Genomic DNA, 27,014 nt, shown 5'->3' with positions numbered 1-27,014 from the left:
TTGAACGCCCACATAGCTAGACTAATCTCGTTAGAGATGATGCCCTACCGGTTAGTTGAAAGCGAAGCTTTTAAAGCCCTGATGGACTACGCTGTACAACGCTACGAGCTACCCAGTCGACACTTTTTTTCCAGAAAAGCCATCCCAGCCCTCCACCAGCATGTTAAAGAGCACATCGTCCATGCACTCAAGCAATCTGTGAGCACAAAGGTGCACTTGACAACAGATGCATGGACCAGTAGGCATGGCCAGGGACGTTACGTGTCCATCACGGCACACTGGGTGAATGTTGTGGATGCAGGGTCCACAGGGGACAGCAAGTTTGGGACAGTTCTGCCTAGCCCACGGTCTAGGAAACAGTTGGCTGTAGCCGTTCGCACCCCCTCCTCCTCCTCTTCGTCCTCCTGCAGAAGCGAGAGCTCGTCCACAGACCGCAGTTGCACAACCACTCCATCCGCAGCTGCCACTGTTGCACACCAGGTCTCCCATTATGGGGCAGCTACTGGCAAACGTCAGCAGGCTGTATTGGCTATGAAGTGTTTGGGCGACAACAGACACACCGCGGAAGTTCTGTCCGAGTTCTTGCAGAAAGAAACGCAGTCGTGGCTGGGCACTGTAGAGCTTGAGGCAGGCAAGGTAGTGAGTGATAACGGAAGGAATTTCATGGCTGCCATCTCCCTTTCCCAACTGAAACACATTCCTTGCCTGGCTCACACCTTAAACCTGGTGGTGCAGTGCTTCCTGAAAAGTTATCCGGGGTTATCCGACCTGCTCCTCAAAGTGTGTGGACTTTGCTCACATATCCGCCGTTCGCCTGTACACTCCAGCCGTATGCAGACCTATCAGCGTTCTTTGAACCTTCCCCAGCATCGCCTAATCATAGACGTTGCAACAAGGTGGAACTCAATACTGCACATGCTTCAGAGACTGTGTGAACAGAGGCGGGCTGTTATGTTTTTGTGGGAGGATACACATACACGGGCAGGCAGTAGGATGGCAGACATGGAGTTGTCAGGTGTGCAGTGGTCGAAGATTCAAGACATGTGTCAAGTCCTTCAGTGTTTTGAGGAATGCACACGGCTGGTTAGTGCAGACAACGCCATACTAAGCATGAGCATCCCTCTAATGCGTCTGCTGATGCAAAGTTTGACGCACATAAAGGATCAGGCGTCTGCAGCTGAGGAAGAGGAAAGCCTTGATGACAGTCAGCCATTGTCTGGTCAGGGCAGTGTACAGGACGAGGTAGCGGGCGAAGAGGAGGAGGAGGACGAGGAGGATGATGGGGATGATTATATTTTTAATGAGGAAGCTTTTCCGGGGCCACTGGAAATTGGTGGCGCGGCAAGGCCGGGTTCTGGTTTTTGGAGGGACACAAGTGACGTGGATTTGCCTGAAACTGCCCCTCAACCAAGCACAACCGCAGATTTGAGAACTGGAACTTTGGCCCACATGGCGGATTATGCCTTACGTATCCTCAAAAGGGACACACGCATAACTAAAATGATGAACGATGACGAGTACTGGTTGGCCTGCCTCCTTGATCCTCGCTATAAAGGCAAATTGCAAAATATAATGCCACATGAGAACTTGGAACTAATATTAGCAACCAAACAATCAACTCTTGTTGACCGTTTGCTTCTGGCATTCCCTGCACACAGCGCCCGTGATCGTTCTCACACGAGCTGCAGGGGCCAGCAGACCAGAGGAGTTAGAGGGGCAGAAATCAGAAGTGGCGTTGGCCAGAGGGGTTTTCTGACCAGGTTGTGGAGTGATTTTGCTATGACCGCAGACAGGACAGGTACTGCAGCATCAATTCAAAGTGACAGGAGACAACATTTGTCCAGTATAGTTACTAACTATTTTTCATCCCTTATCGATGTTCTCCCTCAACCGTCATTCCCATTTGATTACTGGGCTTCCAAATTAGACACCTGGCCAGAATTGGCAGAATATGCATTGCAGGAGCTTGCTTGCCCGGCAGCTAGTGTCCTATCAGAAAGAGTATTCAGTGCTGCAGGTTCAATACTAACAGAAAAAAGGACTCGTCTGGCTACCCAAAATGTAGATGATCTAACCTTCATTAAAATGAACCACAACTGGATTTCGAAATCTTTTGCCCCACCTTGCCCGGCTGACACCTAGCTTTCCTATGAAAAGGTCTTGCCTGTGGACTATTCTGAATGACTTTTCCAATCTCGTAATTTTCTGCACCTGATTGTCCAGCATACGACATGTTTACACCTCACTAAATGGCCAAACTCCCCACACGGGGCCGTGGTATCGACACTTGGCGCCAGCACCCGTGAGAGTGCTGTTTGTCTGAAGAGGTGGGTGTGCCCGCTTTTGGTCGACGGCACTGCCACTGGGTCCCTCCTAGTACAATAAAGTGTCTCTGGCGGTGGTGGTGCGCACCCAACGTCAGACACACCGTTGTAATATGAGGGGCCCTGGGCCTGTACCGCCGGCCACAAGACAGTTCCCCCCTCCCCCAGCTCAAACAGTGCTCTACCACTTGCAAAATTATCTCACAGCTCCACCAATGTTTAGTCTATGCGCTGACATCCTTCAATGCCTGCCACTGACAATACCATTGTATTGACATTTTTGTTATGTTAGGCCTTCGAAGCCTGTCTGCGGTCCCTCCTTCCACTAGGCCTCCACTGACCATTGTACTGCTGCCCGTGTACCCCTGGAACCAATTTTAAATTGCCAACAGCCCAATTTTTTTATTTTAGGCCTTCGATGCCTGTCTGCGGTCCCTCCTTCCACTATGCCTCCACTGACCACACCACTGCTGCCCGTGTACCCCTGGAACCAATTTAAAATTGCCTACAGCCATGTGTTATTATTTTAGGCCTTCGATGCCTGTCTGCGGTCACTCCTTCCACTAGGCCTCCACTGACCACACCACTGCTGCCCGTGTACCCCTGGAACCAATTTAAAATTGCCTACAGCCATGTGTTATTATTTTAGGCCTTCGATGCCTGTCTGCGGTCACTCCTTACAATATGCCTCCACTGACCACACCACTGCTGCCCGTGTACCCCTGGAACCAATTTAAAATTGCCTACAGCCATGTGTTATTATTTTAGGCCTTCGATGCCTGTCTGCGGTCCGTTCTTTCTACTACTACTACACTGACCAGGCCACTGCTGCCCGTGTTCCCCTGGAACCAATTTAAAATTGCCTACAGCCATGTGTTATTATTTTAGGCCTTCGATGCCTGTCTGCGGTCACTCCTTACAATATGCCTACACTGACCACACCACTGCTGCCCGTGTACCCCTGGAACCAATTTAAAATTGCCTACAGCCAGCCCAATTTTTTTATTTTAGGCCTTCGATGCCTGTCTGCGGTCCGTTCTTTCTACTACTACTACACTGACCAGGCCACTGCTGCCCGTGTTCCCCTGGAACCAATTTAAAATTGCCTACAGCCAGCCCAATTTTTTTATTTTAGGCCTTCGATGCCTGTTTGCGGTCACTCCTTCCACTAGGCCTCCACTGACCACACCACTGCTGCCCGTGTACCCACGGAAACAATTTAAAATTGCCTACAGCCCTATTTTTTTATGTTAGGCCTTCGATACCTGTCTGCGGTCACTCCTTCCACTAGGCCTCCACTGACCACACCACTGCTGCCTGTGTTCCCCTGGAACCAATTTAAAATTGCCTACAGCCATCTGTTATTATGTTAGGCCTTCGAAGCGTGTCTGCGGTCCTTCCTTCCAATAGTTCTCCACTGACCAGACCAATGCTGGCCGTGTACCCCTGGAACCCAGCTGAAAGTGCATGTAGCCTCCTTTTTTTCTTTGTTTTATATTTAGAAAGCCCAGATGAACTACGCTGTGCACCGGTCAAGCTACCCAGTCGACATTTCTTTTGCGAGAAAAGCCATCCCAGCCCTCCACCGGCATGAAAAAGTCTGCATTGTCATAGCACTCAGGCAATCACACAGTAGAAAGGTGCACCTGACAAGAGACGCATGGGCCAGTAGGCATGTCCACAAAAAGTTACGTGTCCATTACTGCGCACTGGGTTAATGTGTTGGATGCATGGTCCACAGGGGACAGCCTACAAAGTCTGTATGCAGTCCCTAATTCCAATTTTCCTCCGCTGACCACACCACTGCTGCCCGTGTACCCCTGGAACCAATTTTACAGTGTCTACAGCCTAATTTTGTTATGTTAGGCCTACTACGCCTGTCTGCGGTCCCTCCTTCCAATACTCGTCCACTGACCACACCACTGCTGCCCGTGGACCCCTGGAACCTATTTAGAATTGCATAGAGCATCCTTTTTTTAATAGTAGGCGTACAAAGTCTGTCTGCGGTTCACTATTGAAATTGTCCTCCACTGCCCAGAGCACTGCAGCTTGTGTACCCCTGTAACTTTTTTCTGCTGCAGTGAGCCACATTTTTGGTTTGAGTCCTACTACCTGTGTCTGTCTGCGCCACTCAATTCAGCTGTGTTCCTTTGAAAAAAGCTGAGCGTCAATAGTCTTGTTTTCAGCCTCTAGGAATTTTAAAACTGCATTGGGGGTACAACTTTGGTAGGGCCTACTAACGGTGTCTGCCTCCCCAAGGTGTGCACCAGGTTTCGTCCACATTGCTTCAATCTTCATGCTCTCGTTTAGTAGTTGTTGGAAACTACACTGCATTAGGCCTACAAATTGGGTATGGGGTGTAGAGAGATGGTGTGTTCCACTCCAAGGTGTTCCCCAGGTTTCCTCTCCATTGCTTCAATCTTCATGCTCTCGTTTAGTAGTTGTTGGAAACTACACTGCATTAGGCCTACAAATTGGGTATGGGGTGTAGAGAGATGGTGTGTTACACTCCAAGGTGTTCCCCAGGTTTCCTCTCCATTGCTTCAATCTTCATGCTCTCGTTTAGTAGTTGTTGGAAACTACGCTGCATTAGGCCTACAAATTGGGTATGGGGTGTAGAGAGATGGTGTGTTACACTCCAAGGTGTTCCCCAGGTTTCCTCTCCATTGCTTCAATCTTCATGCTCGCGTTTAGTAGTTGTTTGAAACTACGCTGCATTAGGCCTACAAATTGGGTATGGGGTGTAGAGAGATGGTGTGTTCCACTCCAAGGTGTTCCCCAGGTTTCCTCTCCATTGCTTCAATCTTCATGCTCGCGTTTAGTAGTTGTTGGAAACTACGCTGCATTAGGCCTACAAATTGGGTATGGGGTGTAGAGAGATGGTGTGTTCCACTCCAAGGTGTTCCCCAGGTTTCCTCTCCATTGCTTCAATCTTCATGCTCTCGTTTAGTAGTTGTTGGAAACTACGCTGCATTAGGCCTACAAATTGGGTATGGGGTGTAGAGAGATGGTGTGTTGCACTCCAAGGTGTTCCCCAGGTTTCCTCTCCATTGCTTCAGTCTTCATGCTCGCGTTTAGTAGTTGTTGGAAACTACGCTGCATTAGGTCTACAAATTGGGTATGGGGTGTAGAGAGATGGTGTGTTACACTCCAAGGTGTTCCCCAGGTTTCCTCTCCATTGCTTCAATCTTCATGCTCGCGTTTAGTAGTTGTTGGAAACTACGCTGCATTAGGCCTACTAATTGGGTATGGGGTGTAGAGAGATGGTGTGTTACACTCCAAGGTGTTCCCCAGGTTTCCTCTCCATTGCTTCAATCTTCATGCTCTCGTTTAGTAGTTGTTGGAAACTACGCTGCATTAGGCCTACAAATTGGGTATGGGGTGTAGAGAGATGGTGTGTTCCACTCCAAGGTGTTCTCCAGGTTGCCTTTCCTGAGCTTCAATCTTCATGCTCTCGTTTAGTAGTTGTTGGAAACTACGCTGCATTAGGCCTACAAATTGGGTATGGGGTGTAGAGAGATGGTGTGTTACACTCCAAGGTGTTCCCCAGGTTTCCTCTCCATTGCTTCAATCTTCATGCTCGCGTTTAGTAGTTGTTGGAAACTACGCTGCATTAGGCCTACAAATTGGGTATGGGGTGTAGAGAGATGGTGTGTTACACTCCAAGGTGTTCCCCAGGTTTCCTCTCCATTGCTTCAATCTTCATGCTCTCGTTTAGTAGTTGTTGGAAACTACGCTGCATTAGGCCTACAAATTGGGTATGGGGTGTAGAGAGATGGTGTGTTCCACTCCAAGGTGTTCTCCAGGTTGCCTTTCCTGAGCTTCAATCTTCATGCTCGCGTTTAGTAGTTGTTGGAAACTACGCTGCATTAGGCCTACAAATTGGGTATGGGGTGTAGAGAGATGGTGTGTTCCACTCCAAGGTGTTCCCCAGGTTTCCTCTCCATTGCTTCAATCTTCATGCTCTCGTTTAGTAGTTGTTGGAAACTACGCTGCATTAGGCCTACAAATTGGGTATGGGGTGTAGAGAGATGGTGTGTTACACTCCAAGGTGTTTCCCAGGTTTCCTCTCCATTGCTTCAATCTTCATGCTCTCGTTTAGTAGTTGTTGGAAACTACGCTGCATTAGGCCTACAAATTGGGTATGGGGTGTAGAGAGATGGTGTGTTACACTCCAAGGTGTTCCCCAGGTTTCCTCTCCATTGCTTCAATCTTCATGCTCGCGTTTAGTAGTTGTTGGAAACTACGCTGCATTAGGCCTACAAAAAGGTATGGGGTGTAGAGAGATGGTGTGTTCCACTCCAAGGTGTTCCCCAGGTTTCCTCTCCATTGCTTCGATCTTCATGCTCTCATTTAGTAGTTGTTGGAAACTACACTGCATTAGGCCTACAAATTGGGTATGGGGTGTAGAGAGATGGTGTGTTACACTCCAAGGTGTTCTCCAGGTTGCCTTTCCTGAACTTCTATCTTCAGGCTCTCATTAAATTGTAGTTAAATGGAACAACTGCATTTGGCGTACTAGTTGGTTTGGGGCCTACTATCGGTGTCTGCCACTCCTTGCTGTTCTCCTGGTTTCCTGTCCTGAAATTCCATTTTCAGGCTCTCGATAAGTAGTTGTTAATGTTAGACTGCATTTGGCCTACTAGTTGGGTTGGGGTCTACTATTGGTGTCTGCCACTCCTTGCTGTTCTCCTCCACTGAACAAAGCTGTGCCGCCTGTTTACTACGGTTGCCAATTTTGAACTGCATTTCGACTACTTACTGATTTGGGCCTACTCTCTGTGTCAGCCTCTCATTCCAGTTGTCCTCCACTGCAATGCCCCCTGATTAGTCCTGTGTTACCAATTTTGAACTGCATTTAGCCCACTTTATTCTTTGGGCCTATATCTGTGTTTCCTCCTCATCCTGCCCATTGCCCAGCCAGTGATAGATGAGTCTGCTGGTACATTGACCCATAACGCAAAATTCCCCGTGCACGCTACACAGCAAGATTGTGACCCTGCTGAAAGTCAGGTCCCCCTTCCCGCATACCATACCACCTTACATGGGGACAAAGAGGAAGGTGCAGATGAAAGTGCAGGTTCCTTCATCAGGTAAGGGGAGGAATACTAGTTGGCGACGTCACTGGCACAGGGCCTCTCATAGTACGCAAAAGTGTTGCTGCCGGTGGGAGGCGCCCCCGCCGTGCAAACACACCGCTGTACTTTGAGGGGCCCTGTGCCAGTGCCAATGCCAACGAGTGGGCCCCCCTGCTTGCTCAGGTTCACAGCACTTGCAAAGTTGAAATACTTACCTCTCCCTGCTCCACTGCCGTGACGTGGTCCAGATTTACTGGGCCCACTAATTACTTGAACCAGCCCTACCCCCCACAACTTTAGCCAAATGACCCCCAATTTCAAATGCCTTCCAATTATTATAAGGTAAATTACGATTGACAAGCTTCTTTAACAAGAATGGATGTTTTTGCCATTAAAATGGGCAGTGTAGGTGTTTTCCTGGCCTCCACTCACTGCCGACTATGCTCCCCCATTGACTTGCATTGGGTTTCGTGTTTCGGGCGATACCCGACTTTTCGCGATAATCGGCCGATTCCACTCGACTCGACTTCTAAGATAGTCGGGTTTCGCGAAACACGGCTCGACTCTAAAAAGGTCAAGGTCGCTCAACCCTACTGCCCTCTATGTACAAGACTATAACTACTATAATACTGCCTCTATGTACTAGAATATAACTACTATAATACTGCTCCTATATACAAGAATATAACTGCTATAATACTGCCCCTATGTACAAGAATATAACTACTATAATACTGCTCCTATATACAAGAATATAACTACTATAATACTGCCCCTATATACAAGAATATAACTACTATAAAACTGCCCTCTATGTACAAGACTATAACTACTATAATACTGCTCCTATGTACAAGAATATAACTACTATAATACTGCCCCTATGTACAAGAATATAACTACTATAATACTGCTCCTATATACAAGAATATAACTACTATAATACTGCTCCTATATACAAGAATATAACTACTATAATACTGCCCCTATATACAAGAATATAACTACTATAATACTGCCCCTATGTACTAGAATATAACTGCTATAATACTGCCCCTATGTACAAGAATATAACTACTACAATACTGCCTCCTATGTACAAGAATATAACTACTATAATACTGCCCCTATGTACAAGAATATAACTACTATAATACTGCCCCTATATACAAGAATATAACTACTATAATACTGCCCTCTATGTACAAGACTATAACTACTATAATACTGCCCCTATGTACTAGAATATAACTGCTATAATACTGCCCCTATGTACAAGAATATAACTACTACAATACTGCCTCCTATGTACAAGAATATAACTACTATAATACTGCCCCATGTACAAGAATGTAACTACTATAATACTGCCTCCTATGTACAAGAATATAACTACTACAATACTGCCTCCTATGTACAAGAATATAACTACTACAATACTGCCTCCTATGTACAAGAATATAACTACTATAGTACTGCTCCTATGTACAAGAATATAACTACTATAATACTGCTCCTATGTACAAGAATATAACTACTATAATACTGCCCCTATGTACAAGAATATAACTACTATAATACTGCCCCTATGTACAAGAATATAACTACTATAATACTGCCCCTATATACAAGAATATAACTACTATAATACTGCTCCCTATATACAAGAATATAACTACTATAATACTGCCTCCTAGCTGTGAGGTTGTGTGTCTGTAGTTCTCCTGATGTCTGGAGCAAGCCCAGGGAGGGGCCACCCTGGGCGGGGAAGCTCCCCAGGCAAGGCCCAGGCTTCTCGGCCTACACTGGGACAAGGCTCCCAGACCTCTCTGAATGGGAATATTAATCCCAAAGCCACTGTGAGACCAGTGAATGCAGCGGCCAAAGCTGCAGCAGTTCTGTGAAGGAAGAAAAACCTGCGAGTAAAGTTTTGGGAGGAAAATCTACTCCAAGCTCGGCAAAGAAGCCAGAAGTGAAAGTGTTGGTGAGTGATGTTCCACAGCACAGTATGGGTATGTGCACACGATGCAGATTTAGTGCAGAAAAATCTGCTGCAGTTCTGCACTAAATCTGCATCTCCTGGCAGAATCTGCAGGTGCGTTTTTCATGCGTTTTTGATGCTTTTTTTTATGCGTTTTTTGAGCACAAATCTGCACAAAAAACGCATGAAAAACGCATCAAAAACGCATGAAAAACGCATCAAAAACGCACCTGCAGATTTCTATAATGGAGGGGTGCAGAAACGCTGCAGAACTGCACAAAAGAAGTGACAGGCACTTCTTTGAAAACTGCAGCGTTTCTGCGCAGATTTTTCTGCACCATGTGCACAGCTTTTTTTTTTTCACATTGATTTACATTGTACTGTGATCACAGTGCAGTTCTGCAGCGTTTCTGCAGCAGAAAAATCTGCTGCAGTTCTGCACTAAATCTGCATCGTGTGCACATACCCTATGAAGCCCTGTAACTCCCCGGTCAGTAAGCAGCCCCTGCCTGAGGCACAGGTGAGATCGGTCTCAGGTGTGCAGATCACCTCTCCTGCTTCCAGGCAGAGACGGACGTCTTTGGAAAGACAGACTATCCAGGAGAACTTACAGCAACATGGCAGTGTGGCGCTGTCAGGACGCACCCGGTCAGTCAGGTGGCAGCGATAAACCTGCTGCGGAGCCGGCATCCAGCCGAGGAGCCACAAAGCCATCTGTGGTGGAACCGCACAAGTCTGTATTCAAAGCCCCTGTATCCGTGGTGAAGGCAAAACCTGTGCAGCCGGCGCGTGCACCCGAGCTGCAGCTAGCGGACGAGATACCGGGACTTGTCAGAAAGCTGGGTGAGTTACAGCAGCAAAAAAAAGCGCTGCAAATGGAGGTAGACTTCATCTATAGTCTAAAGACCACTAATCCTGCCAGTAATGATGTGTATGACCTGAGGCTGAACACACTGGGGGTGCAGCTGGCAAGTGTGGTGCAGGACATTGAATCTGTGCTGGAGGGCATGGGGCCCCTGGCGGAGACCTACAGGAACCGGGAGCGGTTCGCCTCCTATAAGCAGGACTGTGCTGTAGAGACCAGGACCCCCCAGCAGCGGACACGGCCAGTGTTACAGGCTGCCTGCTTCTGCTTCCAGGAAGGAAAAAAACTGCAGCAGCAAGCAGCTGAGTGTGAACAGGAGCATGCACTTCAGACTCCAGCAGAGGCACCACAGGTCCCAGAATGCCCCACGCAGGAGCCGGACTGTATTTGTGAGACTGTTTGTGCTGCTGAGGCAGCTGAGTGTGAACAGGAGCTTGCACTTCAGACTCCAGCAGAGGCACCACAGGTCCCAGAATGCCCCATGCAGGAGCCGGACTGTATTTGTGAGACTGTTTGTGCTGCTGAGGCAGCTGAGTGTGAACAAGATCATACACTTCAGACTCCAGCAGAGGCACCACAGGTCCCAGAATGCCCCATGCAGGAGCCGGACTGTGTTTGTGAGACTGTTTGTGCTGCTGAGGCCGAGGCCGAGGCTGAGGCTGAGGCACAGACTGGGGCTGGTGATGTTGTGCCCATGGGGTCGGGGGTTGGGGAGGTTTCACATTCTGTCATGAACGTGGCACTGTCTGATAATGATGCTGCTAATAATAATGTGTATGATATGTGTGACTATCCCCCATTACCATCTAGTCCACAAGGTGTGGCAGCCCCCCCTGCTGCAGACCCTCTCCCTGTCAGTCGGCCCAGTGTGACCCGGCAGGTGCCCCCCAGGAATGCCTGGAGCCGCGGCGCCCCATCCTTCACTTCCAGCGCCAGGTATACCGGCCAGACTTTTAAGCGTATTAATGTGGTGCGGTTTAAGTACATAGGTGCCAAGGAGGATCTGCCACAGCGCAGGTATGTGGTGAGAGAGCTGCTATGCGGCCAGATGGGGTTTGTGGTAAACGAGATACTGGCGGTGTCCAATCTTCTGGACAGACAGGGCTACGAGGTCAGCTTCAAGCTGCAGTGTGACCTGGACAGGTTCTGGTCCAATTACCCCAGGTTCAGAGACGCTGAAGGCTGGAATAAGTTTATATTGGTTCCTATCTCCAGGCCGGACACTGTCACGGTAAATATCACCTTCTGGAATGAGGCCGTTCCCCCACAGGACATCGAGGTGTGGCTCCGGAGACACTGTGACCTCGCCTCTGGACTCTCCAAGGTCAGAGATGAGGATGGTATCTGGACAATGGGGTGGAAAGCTGTGGTTAAACTGCGGCAATTTAATAATATTACTGCCCATTTACCCAACTCCTTCTTCATTGGGAGGGAGAAGGGAAGATGTTACTACCCCGGGCAGCCCAGGAAATGCTTCAAATGTGGTGAGAAAGGTCATCTGGCCAACGCCTGTACTGTGGTGAAGTGCAGCCTGTGTGGGGATATCGGCCATGTCGCTGTGGATTGCCGGGATGTTAGGTGCAACCTCTGCGGTAAGATGGGCCACCCTCACAGGGACTGTCCAGACGCCTGGCATAATATCTGCAGAGTCTTCCCTGATGAGGCTGTACTGGCAGGGGCAGAGGCTCAGGAGGATGAGGATGTGGTGGCAGGGGCGCATAAGGGGGAGGATTTAATGTCAGGAGAGATGGTGACGAACCCAGATGCCCAACAGGAGTCCATTCATGTAACACCAGAGAAGCAGGGTATAGAGGGTGCAGAGGGGAACATGGAGGTCCAGCAGCCTCAGGTCCAGCAGCCTCAGGTAGCCCCCCCTTCAGCATCACTGTCTGAATCTGATGACTGGAGCGTTAATCACAATAAAAGGAAGAAAAAGAGCACGTCCTCCCGTAAACCTGAGGCAGAATATGACGCCCGTCAGAGTGCTACTAAGAAGGTTCAGAATTCTGCAGGAGTGATGGTTGTGTCCAACAAGTATGGAATTGTATCTGAGTCTAATGATGACGATTATGAGACAGAATTGAGGAAAGTTGATGCAGAGTGTGACAGGGACATAGAGGACCACCCTCCGTCAAAGCGGAAGCCTTTATCTGTGGACCCTCAGGTAGAGTCTGACATGGACACCGGTGGTGGACAGAACATCCCTGACTCATGATGATGGCAGTTACTGTGCTCCTTCTCTATTGTGTTGTGATGGCGGGGTTCTCATTAACACTAACCTCAAGTAATGTCAACAGTATTAAGGCAAGGAGGACGAGACATGTGGTGTATGAACATCTCACACATCTGGACACCGATGTCATTTTCCTGCAGGAGACACGACTGACATCTCTGGGGCTTATGAGAGAGGCTGAGAGGGAATGGCGGTGCGGTCCTTCTTTCTGGTCACTGGCTGTGGAGCCTTACGCCGGAGTCGCTGTCCTGTTTAACACCAATGATGTGACTGTGCATAGGATGACGGAGGTGGTCATGGGAAGATGTTTGGTCCTGGAAGTCACTATTCATGGTAGGCGACTCCGGCTTATTAACATCTATGGGCCACAGACAGTGACTGACAGGATTCAGCTATTTAATAACGTTAAGCCTTACCTCTTCACTTCTCTTCCGGTGGTGATGGCAGGGGACTTTAATGCCATACTGACATCGGGTGACAGTTCCTTGGGCAGGACAGTGACCAGGGACGGTAAGGTCCTACATAACATTGTAATGCAGGCTGGACTGACTGACGTTTTCGCACAGGGAGGTCGACAGCCAAAATTCACATATTCATGTTCCAAGAGGAGCAGTAGGATAGATTTTGCTTTTGTGAGTCCTACTGAGGCTGTTGACACCCTGAGTGAGAAGGTTGTCCCTTACTCTGATCACCTCGCCTTGTGCTTCTGTCTGGGGACCTCTAACCGTCCGGCCAGCGGTAGAGGGTTGTGGAAGCTCAATTCCAGTCTCCTGGATGATGCTTATGGTCAGAGTCGTGTCTACTCCCTTATCCAGCTTCATCTAGATAGGGTTGACTTCTATGACAACATGACCGACTGGTGGGAGGACGTCAAGGAGGATATCAGATCCCTCTTAAAGAGACTGTCAGTTAATAAAGGGAGGAATAAGTACAGCCAGTACCTAAAGCTGCGTAAAGAATTGGAGTCACTATATTCGGCGGGCGGGGATGACAAAGTGAAGATCGACCGACTGAAATCTGAGATAAGGCAGTATCAGTATAGTAGGTATACCTCCCTGGTTCTTGAACGGGATTATGGGTCCTTGGGGGCTCCTGATCCCTTTGAGAATTGCAGGGAGAGGGTAGTCAAAAAAATGGTCACGGGTCTCACTGACTTCCAGGGTGTATTGCAGGATTCACGGGAGGGTATCCTGGAGGTGGTGAGATCTTACTATGCTGACTTGTTTCAGAGGAAAGTTTTGGATAAAGATAAGATGGCTCAATTCTTGGAGGCAACTCCTACGCCTGATACTAATGATCTGGACTTTTCTCCTTTGACAGCGGAGTTAACGGTGGAGGAAGTTAAGGAGGCTATTGATAAATTACATCTGAAGAAGGCACCAGGTCCAGATGGCATAACAGCAGAATTTTATAGGAAATTCAGAGACCTCCTGGCTCCAATCCTCGTGGATGTGTATAGAAGTTGTCTAGAAAATCACCTGATGCCTCCATCCATGAGAGTGTCTTCGTTGATTCTGCTGTCTAAAGGTAAAGAGCCGAGCGACATCAAGAACTGGAGGCCAATTGCCCTCTTGAATGTGGACAGGAAGATTCTAGCAAAGATCCTGTTTTCTAGATTAGTCTGTTTGTCCCCAGCACTGTTGGCAGGCTCTCAGTTTGGCACAGTAAAAGGGCAGAACATCTCTGGAGCAGTCATCTCGATACGGGAGATGTTTGAGAGATGTAAAGCTCTGCGGTGTGGGAAATATATTGTTAGTCTGGATCAAGCTAAAGCCTTTGACAGGGTTGATCATGACTATCTGTGGGCCACTTTGTCAAAGTACGGTATTCCGGGACAATTTGTGGATTGGCTGAAGACATTGTACAGAGAGGCGGTGAGCTTTCCTCTGATTAATGGTTGGCAGGGTGACACTTTTGGAGTTGAGGCAGGGGTGAGACAGGGTTGCCCACTGAGTCCCCTCCTGTACGTTTTTGCCCTAGACCCGTTTCTGAGGTCACTGCAGGAGTGTGATTTTCAGGGGGTGCCGGTCCCCCATTGCCAGCCTCTGAATGTTGTTGCCTATGCGGATGATGTGACGTTGGTGATCTCTAATCCTCGAGAGGTGCAGATGTTATCTGCGTCTATCAGAAGTTACTCAGAAGCCTCCGGGTCTCTGGTCAACCTTGAGAAGAGTCAAGCTCTGTGGACATTAGATACTGATCCCAGCTATGATCTGCGGCAGTTTGCCAAAGCCTCCACCCATATTAAGATCCTCGGGGTTAAATTTGGGAGGGATGATAATGCCACGCTAAATTGGGAGGAGAAATTGGAAGCCGGAAATGCAAAGGTTCAGCGATGGAAGAACTGGAGGCTGACCTATAGAGAAAGGGTCGCAATGTTGAAGACTTATCTGGTCCCTGTTTTCTTGTATGTCTCTGTCATTTTCCCTTTGCCAGAATCTCTCTCAGCGAGGCTCTTCAGCCTGTTCTTCCAGCTCTTGTGGGGGAATAGGTTGAACCTAATAAAGAGGGGAATAACCTACCTACGGCGGAGAGAGGGTGGGCTGGATATGTTGAATCCAAGGGTTTTCTTTGACTCCTTGTTTCTAAAGGTAAATTTTGGGAACATGGACTCAAACAGTAGCTCCCTGTGGGTAAATAGTATCAGGTACTGGATATTGCCTTTTGCGGAATATTGGGTGCGAGGCGGCAGTCTCAAGAGGAGGAGATGGACAGGTGACCACCTCCCCCAGTATCTGGACTATGGTCTGAAGTGTGTTAGGAGGTGGGGACTGGAGAGGTCTTACATTGAGAGCAGTACGAGAAGAGACCTGTATGCTCATGTATGTAGGACTTTCTTCTACTCTCCACTGGCCCTGAGAGATTGTGTCACGACCACCCTGCAGGAAAGCCTTAGGTTCCTAAACGGGAAAAGACTTCCTCCTAAACTGTTTGACGTCACTTGGCTTTCGCTGCATAGTCGGCTCTTTGTCAGGGGGAACCTGAAACATCTGAGTGTCTCCGATCGGAATTGTCCCCTTGGTTGTCAGCAGGAGGAGACTATGGAGCACTTTATATGTGATTGCTGGGGAGGGAGGAAGATCTGGGAGGAAGTGTCAGATAATCTAAAAATCCCCAGACTGCGGACTCTAAAGTATTCTGACATAATCTATGGTGTCCCCTCCACTGTTAGTAACATCGACAGAGAGACGATGTACATTATAATAAGCGTCATCAAATACTATCATTGGCACATGAGAACCCGGGTGTCACTGCACAATGAGCTGTTCGATCACACCGCTGCGGCTGGTCAGGTTATGTCAGAACTACGGTGGATAAAATCACTAGAAGTTGGAAGGAGTCCGAGAAATATTAAGTTATGGAGGAATGTAAAATTCAGTTAGAAAATATGTGACTTTTTTTTTTTTTTCTTTGTTTTTTTTTTTTTTGTTTAATTTTCTTCTACCTCCAGGTGTGGACACTTTAATTTATGTATCAATATGATCTGATTATTTAGTACTTGTGTATATATGACCAAAGTGAATTGTGGTTTGTAATTCTGGGTGATTTTTGTTTTTATTATAATTGTATTTATGTTTGGTTTTTATAATAAAAATTGCCCCTATATACAAGAATATAACTACTATAATACTGCCCCTATATACAAGAATATAACTACTATAATACTGCCCCTATATACAAGAATATAACTACTATAATACTGCCCCTATGTACAAGAATATAACTACTATAATACTGCCCCTATGTACAAGAATATAACTACTATAATACTGCTCCCTATGTACAAGAATATAACTACTATAATACTGCCCCTATATACAAGAATATAACTACTATAATGCTGCCCCTATGTACAAGAATATAACTACTATAATACTGCCCCTATATACAAGAATATAACTACTATAATACTGCCCCTATGTACAAGAATATAACTACTATAATACTGCCCCTATGTACAAGAATATAACTACTATAATACTGCTCCCTATGTACAAGAATATAACTACTATAATACTGCTCCTATGTACAAGAATATAACTACTATAATGCTGCCCCTATGTACAAGAATATAACTACTATAATACTGCCCCTATGTACAAGAATATACTATAATACTGCCCCTATATACACGAATATAACTACTATAATACTGCCCCTATGTACAAGAATATAACTACTATAATACTGTCCTCTATGTACAAGAATATAACTACTATAATACTGCCCCTATGTACAAGAATATAACTACTATAATACTGCCCCTATGTACAAGAATATAACTACTATAATACTGCTCCTATATACAATAATATAACTACTATAATACTGCCCCTATGTACAAGAATATAACTACTATAATACTGCCCCTATGTACAAGAATATAACTACTATAATACTGCCCCTATGTACAAGAATATAACTACTATAATACTGCCCCTATGTACAAGAATATAACTACTATAATACTGCCCCTATGTACAAGAATATAACTACTATAATACTGCCCCTATGTACAAGAATATAACTACTATAATACTGCCCCTATGTACAAGAATATAACTACTATAATACTGCCCCTATGTACAAGAATATATCTACTATAATACTGCCCCTATATACACGAATATAACTACTATAATACTGCTCCCTCTGGATAATCAGTGATATATGGTCAGTAGTCAGGTTCTCTGTGTCATGGGTTAGTTTGGGCACCGGCGGTCACATTGCCCTCATTACTGCCTATTATAGTGGGTGACCGCTCCAGTCTGATGAACCTCGTGCCCCTCATTGACCTTCCCGCTGGAGATCATTGTCTCTCGGGTCTCGGATGTGACATCGGGCTCCTTGTTGTCCGAGTCTCATGATCTCTTCATCCTTCAGTAATGAAGTTACTTTCTGGATAATGTGATTTTGGGGATTTAACCCTTGTGATTGCGTCCTCTGTTTGGGAGGGTCTGACCGATTGTGAATGAAGTTCGGCCTCTATAGGATAATGTGAGGTTTATAAACCAACTGATGGGATAATTCACTGATGTTTCGGAGAAGGACTGAGCTGCCATGTGTCTTCACAGCGTCTGCTTCCTCCTCATCCTCGCTGCCGCCTGGAGCCTCAGTAAGTTCCACCAATGTCTCTATGCATTGTCTGTAGAAAGTAGTAATCCCAAACTATACGTCTAATCCCTATATAATACAGTCATTACTCAGGGCTCGAGGATTGCTCATCCTGCTCTGTCTGGTTCATGAACACAATGCTGTAAATCCAGTAAAAGCTGATATACAGTCAGTATTTTGGATTAAATGCACGTAAAATTATAAATATTTGGTGAGAGATGATACAATGATGAATGTTTGGGAATGATGGATATTTGGTGAGAGATGATACATTGATGGATATTTGGTGAGAGATGATACAATGATGGATATTTGGGGAGAGATGATACAATGATGGATATTTGGTATGTCACGGTTCACACCGTGCTGCCAACAATATGTCATGGATCCCACCAATAGGTCATGGATCCCGGGGAGAATATCTTTATGGTCCCCACTACTTACCCCAATTTGTCACAAACCCGGGGTTGTTTGGTTGCCCCTGGTTCCTTCTGAAGGGGATTTATCTATATCCCACTTTTCAGTTCCGCTTTGGAACTTTCAGCTGTCTGGCGCTCCCTTACCCTCAGGTCAGATTAGGTACTGCACCTAGTAATTAGTCGCCAGAAAGGCTGCCTGCTATGTACTGGCTATTAGGCACTCTGCAACGAGGGCAATATAACTACTCCCACACAGGCGGGAACAATAATTATCAACGCCGTCGTAGCTACAAAGATTCCCAATCGCGCAGAACAAAGTATGCTGCCACCAGCTCCGATTCCACAAAGGTTAAGGGGTCCAGAGCCAACCCAAATAAGTAGTGTAAGCTAGTAAATTATATATTTTACTCCATAAAAAGGTAGGCAGTGTTTGCAAAGTATAAAATGATATTATAAAGATGACAAAATCATGTGTACACTACAAATTACAAATAAAATAGTATTAAAATTGAACAGAGAACACTTACAGGTCGTTCAGATCATTTCATATCAGCATGGCGGCCGCGTGCTCTGGAGATACATCCAGGTGCATTAGAACAGCTTTGCCGAGCTGTTGTTAGCTCGCTTCCTGGGTCAAGACTGCCCCCAATTCAGCAGGAGTAAAGATATGCCCTCTTGTCATCACTGAGTGGGCTGAGTAATGATATGCACTGCTTTTTCCTACTATTTACGTTTTTTGAGACCCCAGACAAAGGCATTCCTTGGGAAAGGGGAGGGGGGAACGGGTAACTTTACGGGATTGGTCATTTTAAAAGCCATAAACTGCTCACACATTGGTATCAAGTTGCACAGTCTCTGCCATAGGGCTTTGTTTGTTGTATGAGAGAATGCAAAGGGGGAGAAAGTGTGGTTGAAACTGCAGTGTGTGTCTGTGACATGGTACTTTTTAGAACTAATCTCACATGATATTTTTACATTATCGTGACACCTCCCCCTTTTGAAGTGCGCTACGGAGGCAGAACCTCTCTGTACTCCTCCATGCGGGACAACCCATCTGCATTGCCATGCTCCCTGCCTGTTTTGTGTTCAATGGTAAAGTCGTACTGCTGGAGGGCATGGCTCCAGCGTAGCAACCTTCTGTTGGTTCCACACATGGCTTGTAGCCAGCGCAGACGGTTGTGGTCTGTCACCACAGTGAAGGTGCGCTCGAACAAGTAGGGCTGCAACCGTTGCAGTGCCCAGCCTATGGACAGGCACTCATTCTCAATGGTGGAATAGGCCACTTCCCTTGGCAGAAGTTTCCGGCTCAGGTACAAAACGTGGTGCTCGTGGTTCCCCAAGTTGACCTGGCAGAGCACAGCACAGAGGCCAAACTCGTGGCGTCAGTCTGCACCAACAAAGGAGCGGTGCATAGTGCTGTTTTCAACGCCTGGAAGGTCCCCTCACAGCCGTCAGTCCAGTCGACTATGTGGGGTAGCTTCTTCCTGGTAAGGTCCGTCAAGGGTTTTGCCAAGGCTACTATAGTGCTGTATGAAGCGCCTATAGTACCCTGCAGTGCCCAGGAAGGACATCATCTGTTTCTTGGTTCTGGGGGTGGGCCAGGACATGATCGCGCCCACTTTTCCAGGCTCTGGCTTTGTGGAGCCCTCGCCTACCCGGTACCCCTGGTAGTGGACCTCACTCATGCCCATCTGGCACTTTCCCGGCTTGATGGTCAGACCGGCTCGGTGAATTCGCCTGAGCACCTCCTGAAGATGCTGGTGTCCACCCCCGGAGGAATTGAAGATGGCAGTGTCATCCAGGTATGCCACCGCGTACTTCTCCAGTCCCTGAAGCAGGAGGTTGACCATCTGCTGGAAAGTGGCAGGGGCATTCTTCATGGCGAAGGGCATGACAATGGACTCGTACAGTCCAAAGGGTGTGATAAAGGTGGACTTCTCCTGCGCCTTGGGCTCAGGGGAATCTGCCAGTATACTCGACTTAGATCCATTATGGTCAGATTTTTGGCGCCGCTAACCTCTCAAGCAGCTCCTCGATGCGCGGCATTGGGTGGGCATCAGAGGCTGTGATGGCATTGAGCCCGCTGTAGTCCACGCAGAACTGGGTGGTCTGATGCTTCTTTGGCACGAGAACTACAGGTGAGGCCCACACACTTTCAGACCGCTGAATCACCCCCAGCTGAAACATCTCATCGATCTCATGGCGCATAACCTGCTGCACCTCAACGGAGATCCGATAGGGTGTTTGCCGTAGTTGGGCATGATTCCCGGTGAACACCTCGTGGACCGCTAACTAAGTCCATCCAGGTCGGTTGGAGAACATGGCCCGGAAGGGTTCCAGCGTGGTCCGCAACTGCGACCGCTGAGGTTCGGTTAGCAAGGCACTTACCTCCATGTCCTCAATGGACCCACCGGCCTTGGCTTGGGCCAGCTTGTCTAGGAGGGGTCTTCCTCCCCATCTTTGGACAAGCTGCAGACCGGTAAGACGTAAGGTTCATGTTCGTGATGAGCCTTCATCATGTTGACATGGAAGGCCTTTCACCTACCCCAAGAGTGGTCAAGCGCGGCGGCCACGTAGGTGACCGGGTTGAGCTGTTGGTGGACGAAGTACGGGCCTTCCCAGGCTCCCTGAAGCTTATCCTTTGGTACGGGGACCAGCACCCACACCTTTTGACCAACGTGGTAGGTCCGCTCCCGGGTGTTCTGGTCGTACCAGTGCTTCTGATCAGCCTGAGCCTGCATCATGTTGTCATGCACCAACTGCTTCAAGGTCTGCATTTTGTCACGGAAGCGCATGACATATTCCACTATGGACACTTCAGAAGGGTTTGGCTCCTCTTTCCATGATTCCCTTACCAACCCAAGGGGTCCCCGGACTCGCCTGCCGTACAGGAGCTCGAAAGGGGAGAACCCCCGTTAAGGCCTGCAGAACCTCTCGGTAAGCGAATAGCAGGTGGGGTAGGTACTGCTCCCAGTCGCGTCCTTGGGTCTCAACCAGCATGCGTAGCATCTGTTTGAGGGTACCATTGAAGCGCTCACACAAGCCATTGGCCTGTGGGTGATACCAGACACTTCACTTGCATTCTCTTACAGAGAGCCTCCATTAGGCGAGACATGAATTGGGTCCCTTGATTGGTAAGCATCTCCCTGGGAAATCCTACCCATGAAAAGATAACCAACAGTGCATCCGCCACCTTATCTGCCCTATTTGAGGACAGAGACACTGCCTCTGGGTACCAGGTAGCGTAGACTACCACAGTGAGGATGTGTTGCTTTCCAGAGCTGCTGGGGATGGCCAGCGGGCCCAAAATGTCTACCGCGATCCTCTGGAAAGGCTCCTCTATCACTGGCAAAGCAATCAGGGGAGCCTTAAGAGCAGGCCCTGCCTTCCCCACTCTTTGACAGGTGCCACAGGAGCGGCAGTATTTTGACACATCTGTCCCCATCTTGGGCCAATAGAAGTGTTGAGACAGCCGGGCCTTAGTTTTGCTGATCCCCCAAGTGTCCAGCTAGCGGGATCTCATGGGCAATCAGCAACAACTCACACCTGAATTGGTACGGAACGACCAGCTGTCTTTCCCTCAACCACTCCTTTTGGGATTTTCTGGGTACTGTCTCCCGGTACAACCTCCCTCATTCCCAGAACACCCTCTCCGTATCAGTCACAGAGGTGGGCGTCTCGGCAAGGTGTCTCAAATTCTCCAGGCTCACATCTGAGTGCAGAGCGGCCTGGAACTCCTGGCTAGGGGCAGCCAGAAGCGATGTCGGGGTCCCTTCCCCACGGGAACCCTCTGGGACCTGCTCTGGGTCCATCTTTGGTTCAGTCACACCTGTGCCTGAGGAGGGTCCAGAAGGCAGACCGTTATCTGCGTTCCGGGCACCCTGACTGCGGGTGACAGCAGCTATGTAGGCTGTCTCCCAGGGGATTTCCACAGACCCATCAGCCGGTGCCTTCTATGGGTACTACCTCCCCATCTACCCCCAACATCCCAGGAGCAGTGCTACATATGGGGCAGTTACCTTCCTCTGTGGCACTGATCAGTTACACGGCATCACCTTCCTCATGGTTCCCATGCATCTCTGAGCACCATCACTTGCTCCTGTTAGGGGTTCCTCAGCCATCCCACCCCGCAGAGTGACGTGGCTGAGCACTCCTGCACCTGTGAACACATCATTCCTAGGAAACAAATGATTATAAGTTAAACATGCATATTTTCATCATCTGCATCATCAGTATTACTCTCAGCATTTTCAGAAAAATTATTATCAGGTCCATCATTAATCGGTAAAGCGTTGTCAGGTAACACATGCAATTTCCTATTACTATCATCAGCATTCGATCAGGGAGGGGAGTCAGTGACATTGTTTGCAACCATCCTCCCCAAATTAGTCCCCAATAAAACATCAGTGGGTAAGTTTTCGGATAGCCCCACTTCCCTCATTCCGCTCCCAGCACCCCAATCTATATACACCTGGGCCATTGGCAGGGGACAGCGGATGCCCCCAATCCCGGTGACAGTCAGGGTTTTCCCCGGAATGATCTCTTCAGGGGCCGCCAGTTCGGGTCGGATGAGGGCTCGTTCAGCCCCAGTGTCCTTGAGGCCTGTAGTGATATGGCCCCCCACTGTGACATGCTGCACATAGTCACACACCCTCCCAACTGCCCCACCCACCAAAAGAACTGCTGCATTTGGCCCTGGGGCTTTGACTGGGAGTTCCTCTGCTTCTCTGGACAGTAGGCACTGATATGGCCAGTCCACTTGCAGGAAAAACACTGGCGAGGGTTGGTGGGTCTGGTGCTGTTGGCCACGGAGACAGGACCTCTGGTGTGTTGGCTGGCAGGGGTACTGGCGTTAGGTGCAGGCTTACCCCCTCTCCAGCTGGTGGTGACTGGCTTCCGGACTTCCGATCTATGGTTGGCTTCACAGGCATCGGCAATCTGCGCTGCTTTAGTCACGTCTCTGGGCTCTCTGTCTATCACGAACTGTCACACCTCAGCTGGGCAAAGATGTAAGAACTGGTCTTTGAACATCAGGTCCCGCAGCTGTGCAAAGATGGTCACTGACAGTCCTTGAGTCCACTGGTCAAAGTGGGTCCCGAGTCCATGCACCACATCGCTGTAACTGTCGTGTGGGCCACGTTGGAGGTTCCGGAACTTTCTACTGTTAACCTCAGGTGTAATCTGGTACTTTGTTATCAGTAACGAAAAAGAAAATCCAGCTCACCATAGTAACAGTTCAACTCGGAGCACGGAAACGCTGTGTCAAGGCGTGGGGAATCCAAAAAGCAAAAAAAAGAATATCCAGCTCAACAACACAGTGAAAAGTAAAAACTTGGTACTTTATTCACTTCATGTAGAAGCAGAGGATAAAAACATCAGCACAATAAGGATAAGAACACTATCTATCTACGCGTTTCAGGTGGCAAAGCACCCTTAATCATGATTACGGGTGCTTTGCCACCTGAAACGCGTAGATAGATAGTGTTCTTATCCTTATTGTGCTGATGTTTTTATCCTCTGCTTCTACATGAAGTGAATAAAGTACCAAGTTTTTACTTTTCACTGTCTCGTTGAGCTGGATATTCTTTTTTTTGCTTTTTGGACTTTGTTATCAGTGCATGCTTGATGGCCTCATAATCTTCATCTTGGTCTGGCAGGAGAGAAGCAAATGCCTCCAGAGCTTTGCCTTTTAGCCCTGGGGTCAGGTATCGAGCCCATTCGTTCCCAGGCAGCCGGTACTGTTTGCAGGCTTTGTCAAAGGCCCACAGGAAAGTGTCCAAGTCCTCGTCCTTTTCCATCACAGGAAAGTGCTCTGGCCGGGGTGTAGGGGTCTGAGCGCTGTTGGGCTCGCTGCTGCACTGGGCCGACCCCAGCACCTGGAGTCGGGCTAACTCCAGCTGGTGGACTCGCACCGCTTGCCGCTCGGCTCTCTCGGCCTCAGCTCAGCGCTCGTCTCTCTCATGGTATTGCTGGATAAGCTGCAGACGTCCATCACGGTCGTCGGCAGGGAGTTCTTCCAAGGCCGCCAGCAGGTTGAGGTCCAATCCGCCCTGGTTGCTAGTAGGGCCTGCATTCAGTGGTTGGACCTCTGTTGCAGCACCATTTTCGCTTATGCTGGCATCTGTGGCAACTGGGCTCTGAGACCGGGCCTGGTCTGCTTCAAATTGCATCAGTTGCGTGACCATTTGAGCCTTGCTTTTGCCATGGGGGTCCAGGCATTGGTACGTGCATACTCGAAGCATACTTCTGCTGGATGTACCAGGCTTCTCCTTTTGCGGCCAAACTTGAAATACGAAATTTGAACTGCATTACTGCACTAGAAATATGAAAAATGAGAGCATTTAGTGCATAAAAATGGCCAATTTTATGTGTACCTGGTAGCCACTTTACGGCATCTCTCTTATACCAGGTCCTACGCTTGCCTTACCTCGCTGAGTATAAACGTCTCCATCTGAATGGGTACATGTGAAACCTCTTCTTAGACTAAAATTCTCTCTCTCTATGGAGGGGTATTGGACCTGCTGTAATTAAAACACCTGTGGCTAGAAGGCGGCGTGCACGATCAGAAGGCTAGAGAATACATTTCAAAAATCCGACCTGCACATCCAAACATAGACTAAGTGTGAACAGGTGCTGAACCTAGAGTCGCCAACTCGTATATAGTTAAATAAATAAGGCAGCACACTGCAGCGCTAGAACATACAAACTTGAAATACGAAATTTGAACTGCATTACTGCACTAGAAATATGAAAAATGAGAGCGTTTAGCGCATAAAAATGGTCAATTTTATGTGTACCTGGTAGCCACTTTACGGCATCTCTCTTATACCAGGTCCTAAACTTGCCTTACCTCGCTGAGAATAAACATCTCCATCTGAATGGGTACATGTGAAACCTCTTCCTAGAGTAAAATTCTCTCTCTCTATGGAGGGGTATTGGACCTGCTGTAATTAAAACACCTGTGGCTAGAAGGCGGAGTGCACGATCAGAAGGCTAGAGAATACATTTCAAAAACCCGACCTGCACATCCAAACATAGACTAAGTGTGAACAGGTGCTGAACCTAGAGTCGCCAACTCGTATATAGTTAAATAAATAAGGCAGCACACTGCAGCGCTAGAACATACAAACTTGAAATACGAAATTTGAACTGCATTACTGCACTAGTGTTTTAATTACAGCAGGTCCAATACCCCTCCATAGAGAGAACTGTGCAAGTTTTTAGTGAGAGGAATGATTGCTCAAACCAGATCACTAATGCTCTATTATCCCACCGCTGCCACTAATATGTCACGGTTCACACCATTCTGCCAACAATATGTCATGGATCCCACCAATACGTCAGGGAACCCAGTGAGGATATCTTTATCATTCCCACTACTCACCCCAATTTGTCAGCAACCCGGGGTGGATTGGTTGCCCCTGGTTCCTTCTGAAGGGGATTTATCTATATCCCACTTCCCAGTTCCGGTTTGGAACTTTCAGCTCTCTGGCGCCCCCTTACCCTCAGGTTAGATTAGGTACAGCACATAGGGTAATTAGTCGCCAGAAAGGCTGAATGCTATGTGCTGGCTATTGGGCACGCTGCAGCTAGGGCAATATAACTACTCCCACACAGGCGGGAACAATAAATATCAATGCCGCCATCGCTACAAAGATTCCCAATCACGCAGAACAAAGTATGCTGCCACCAGCTCCGATTCCACAAAGGTTAAGGGGTCAAGAGCCAACCCAAATCGGTAGCGTAATTCACTTCAGAGGACACGACAGTTCATTTATAGAGCATGAAGGGACAACCTAGTAAATTATATATTTTGCTCCATAAAAAGGTAGACAGTGTTTACAACGTATAAAAAGATATTATGAAGAAGACAAAATCATGTGTACTTTACAAATTACAAATAAAATAGGACTAAAATTGAATAGAGAACACTTACAGGTCGTTCAGATCATTTCAAATCAGCATGGCGGCTGTGTGCTCAGAAGATACCTCCAGGTGCATTAGAACAGCTTTGCCGAGCTGTTGTTAGCTCGCTTCCTGGGCCAAGACTGCCCCAATTCAACAAGGTTAAAGATATCTGCTTTTTCCTACTATTTATGTTTTTTGAGTCTCCAGACAAAGGCATTCCTTGGGAAAGGGGAGGGGGGAACGGGTGGCTTTACGGGATTGGTCGCCTCCAGTTTAGAGATGATACAATGATGGATATTTGGTGGTAGATGATACAATGATGGATATTTGGTGGTAGATGATACAATGATGGATATTTGGTGGTAGATGATACAATCATGGATATTTGGTGGTAGATGATACAATGATGGATATTTGGTGGAGGTGATACAATGATGGATATTTGGGAGAGATGATACAATGATGGATATTTGGGAGAGATGATACAACGATGGATATTCGGTGGGAGATGATACAATGATGGATATTTGGTGGGAGATGATACAATGATGGATATTTGGTGAGAGATGATACAATGATGGATATTTGGGAGAGATGATACAACGATGGATATTCAGTGGGAGATGATACAATGATGGATATTTGGTGGTAGATGATACAATGATGGATATTTGGTGGAGGTGATACAATGATGGATATTTGGGAGAGATGATACAATGATGGATATTCGGTGGGAGATGATACAATGATGGATATTTGGTGGGAGATGATACAATGATGGATATTTGGTGAGAGATGATACAATGATGGATATTTAGTGGGAGATGATACAATGATGGATATTTGGTGGGAGATGATACAATGATGGATATTTGGGAGAGATGATACAATGATGGATATTTGGTTAGAGATGATACAATGATGGATATTTGGTGGGAGATGATACAATGATGGATATTTAGTGGGAGATGATACAATGATGGATATTTGGTGGGAGATGATACAATGATGGATATTTGGTGGGAGATGATACAATGATGGATTTTGGTGGGAGATGATACAATGATGGATTTTGGTGGGAGATGATACAA

General features: G+C 47.5%; 1 long non-coding RNA gene across 1 annotated transcript in view; it reads left to right on the top strand.

Annotated features, from left to right (window-relative positions):
- Positions 1 to 17,467: 17,467 nt before the first annotated feature.
- LOC138672379 (uncharacterized) overlaps positions 17,468 to 27,014 on the top strand; it is a 42,219-nt gene continuing 32,672 nt past the window's right edge. Inside the window, exon 1 of the long non-coding RNA XR_011319731.1 lies at positions 17,468 to 17,597. This is a non-coding gene — a long non-coding RNA (uncharacterized lncRNA). The remainder of the gene's footprint in view (positions 17,598 to 27,014) is intronic.

The sequence above is a fragment of the Ranitomeya imitator genome, chromosome 3 (genome assembly GCF_032444005.1).
Source record: "Ranitomeya imitator isolate aRanImi1 chromosome 3, aRanImi1.pri, whole genome shotgun sequence".
NCBI classification, from domain to species: domain Eukaryota; kingdom Metazoa; phylum Chordata; class Amphibia; order Anura; family Dendrobatidae; genus Ranitomeya; species Ranitomeya imitator.
This window is presented reverse-complemented; position numbering and strand designations above follow the sequence as displayed.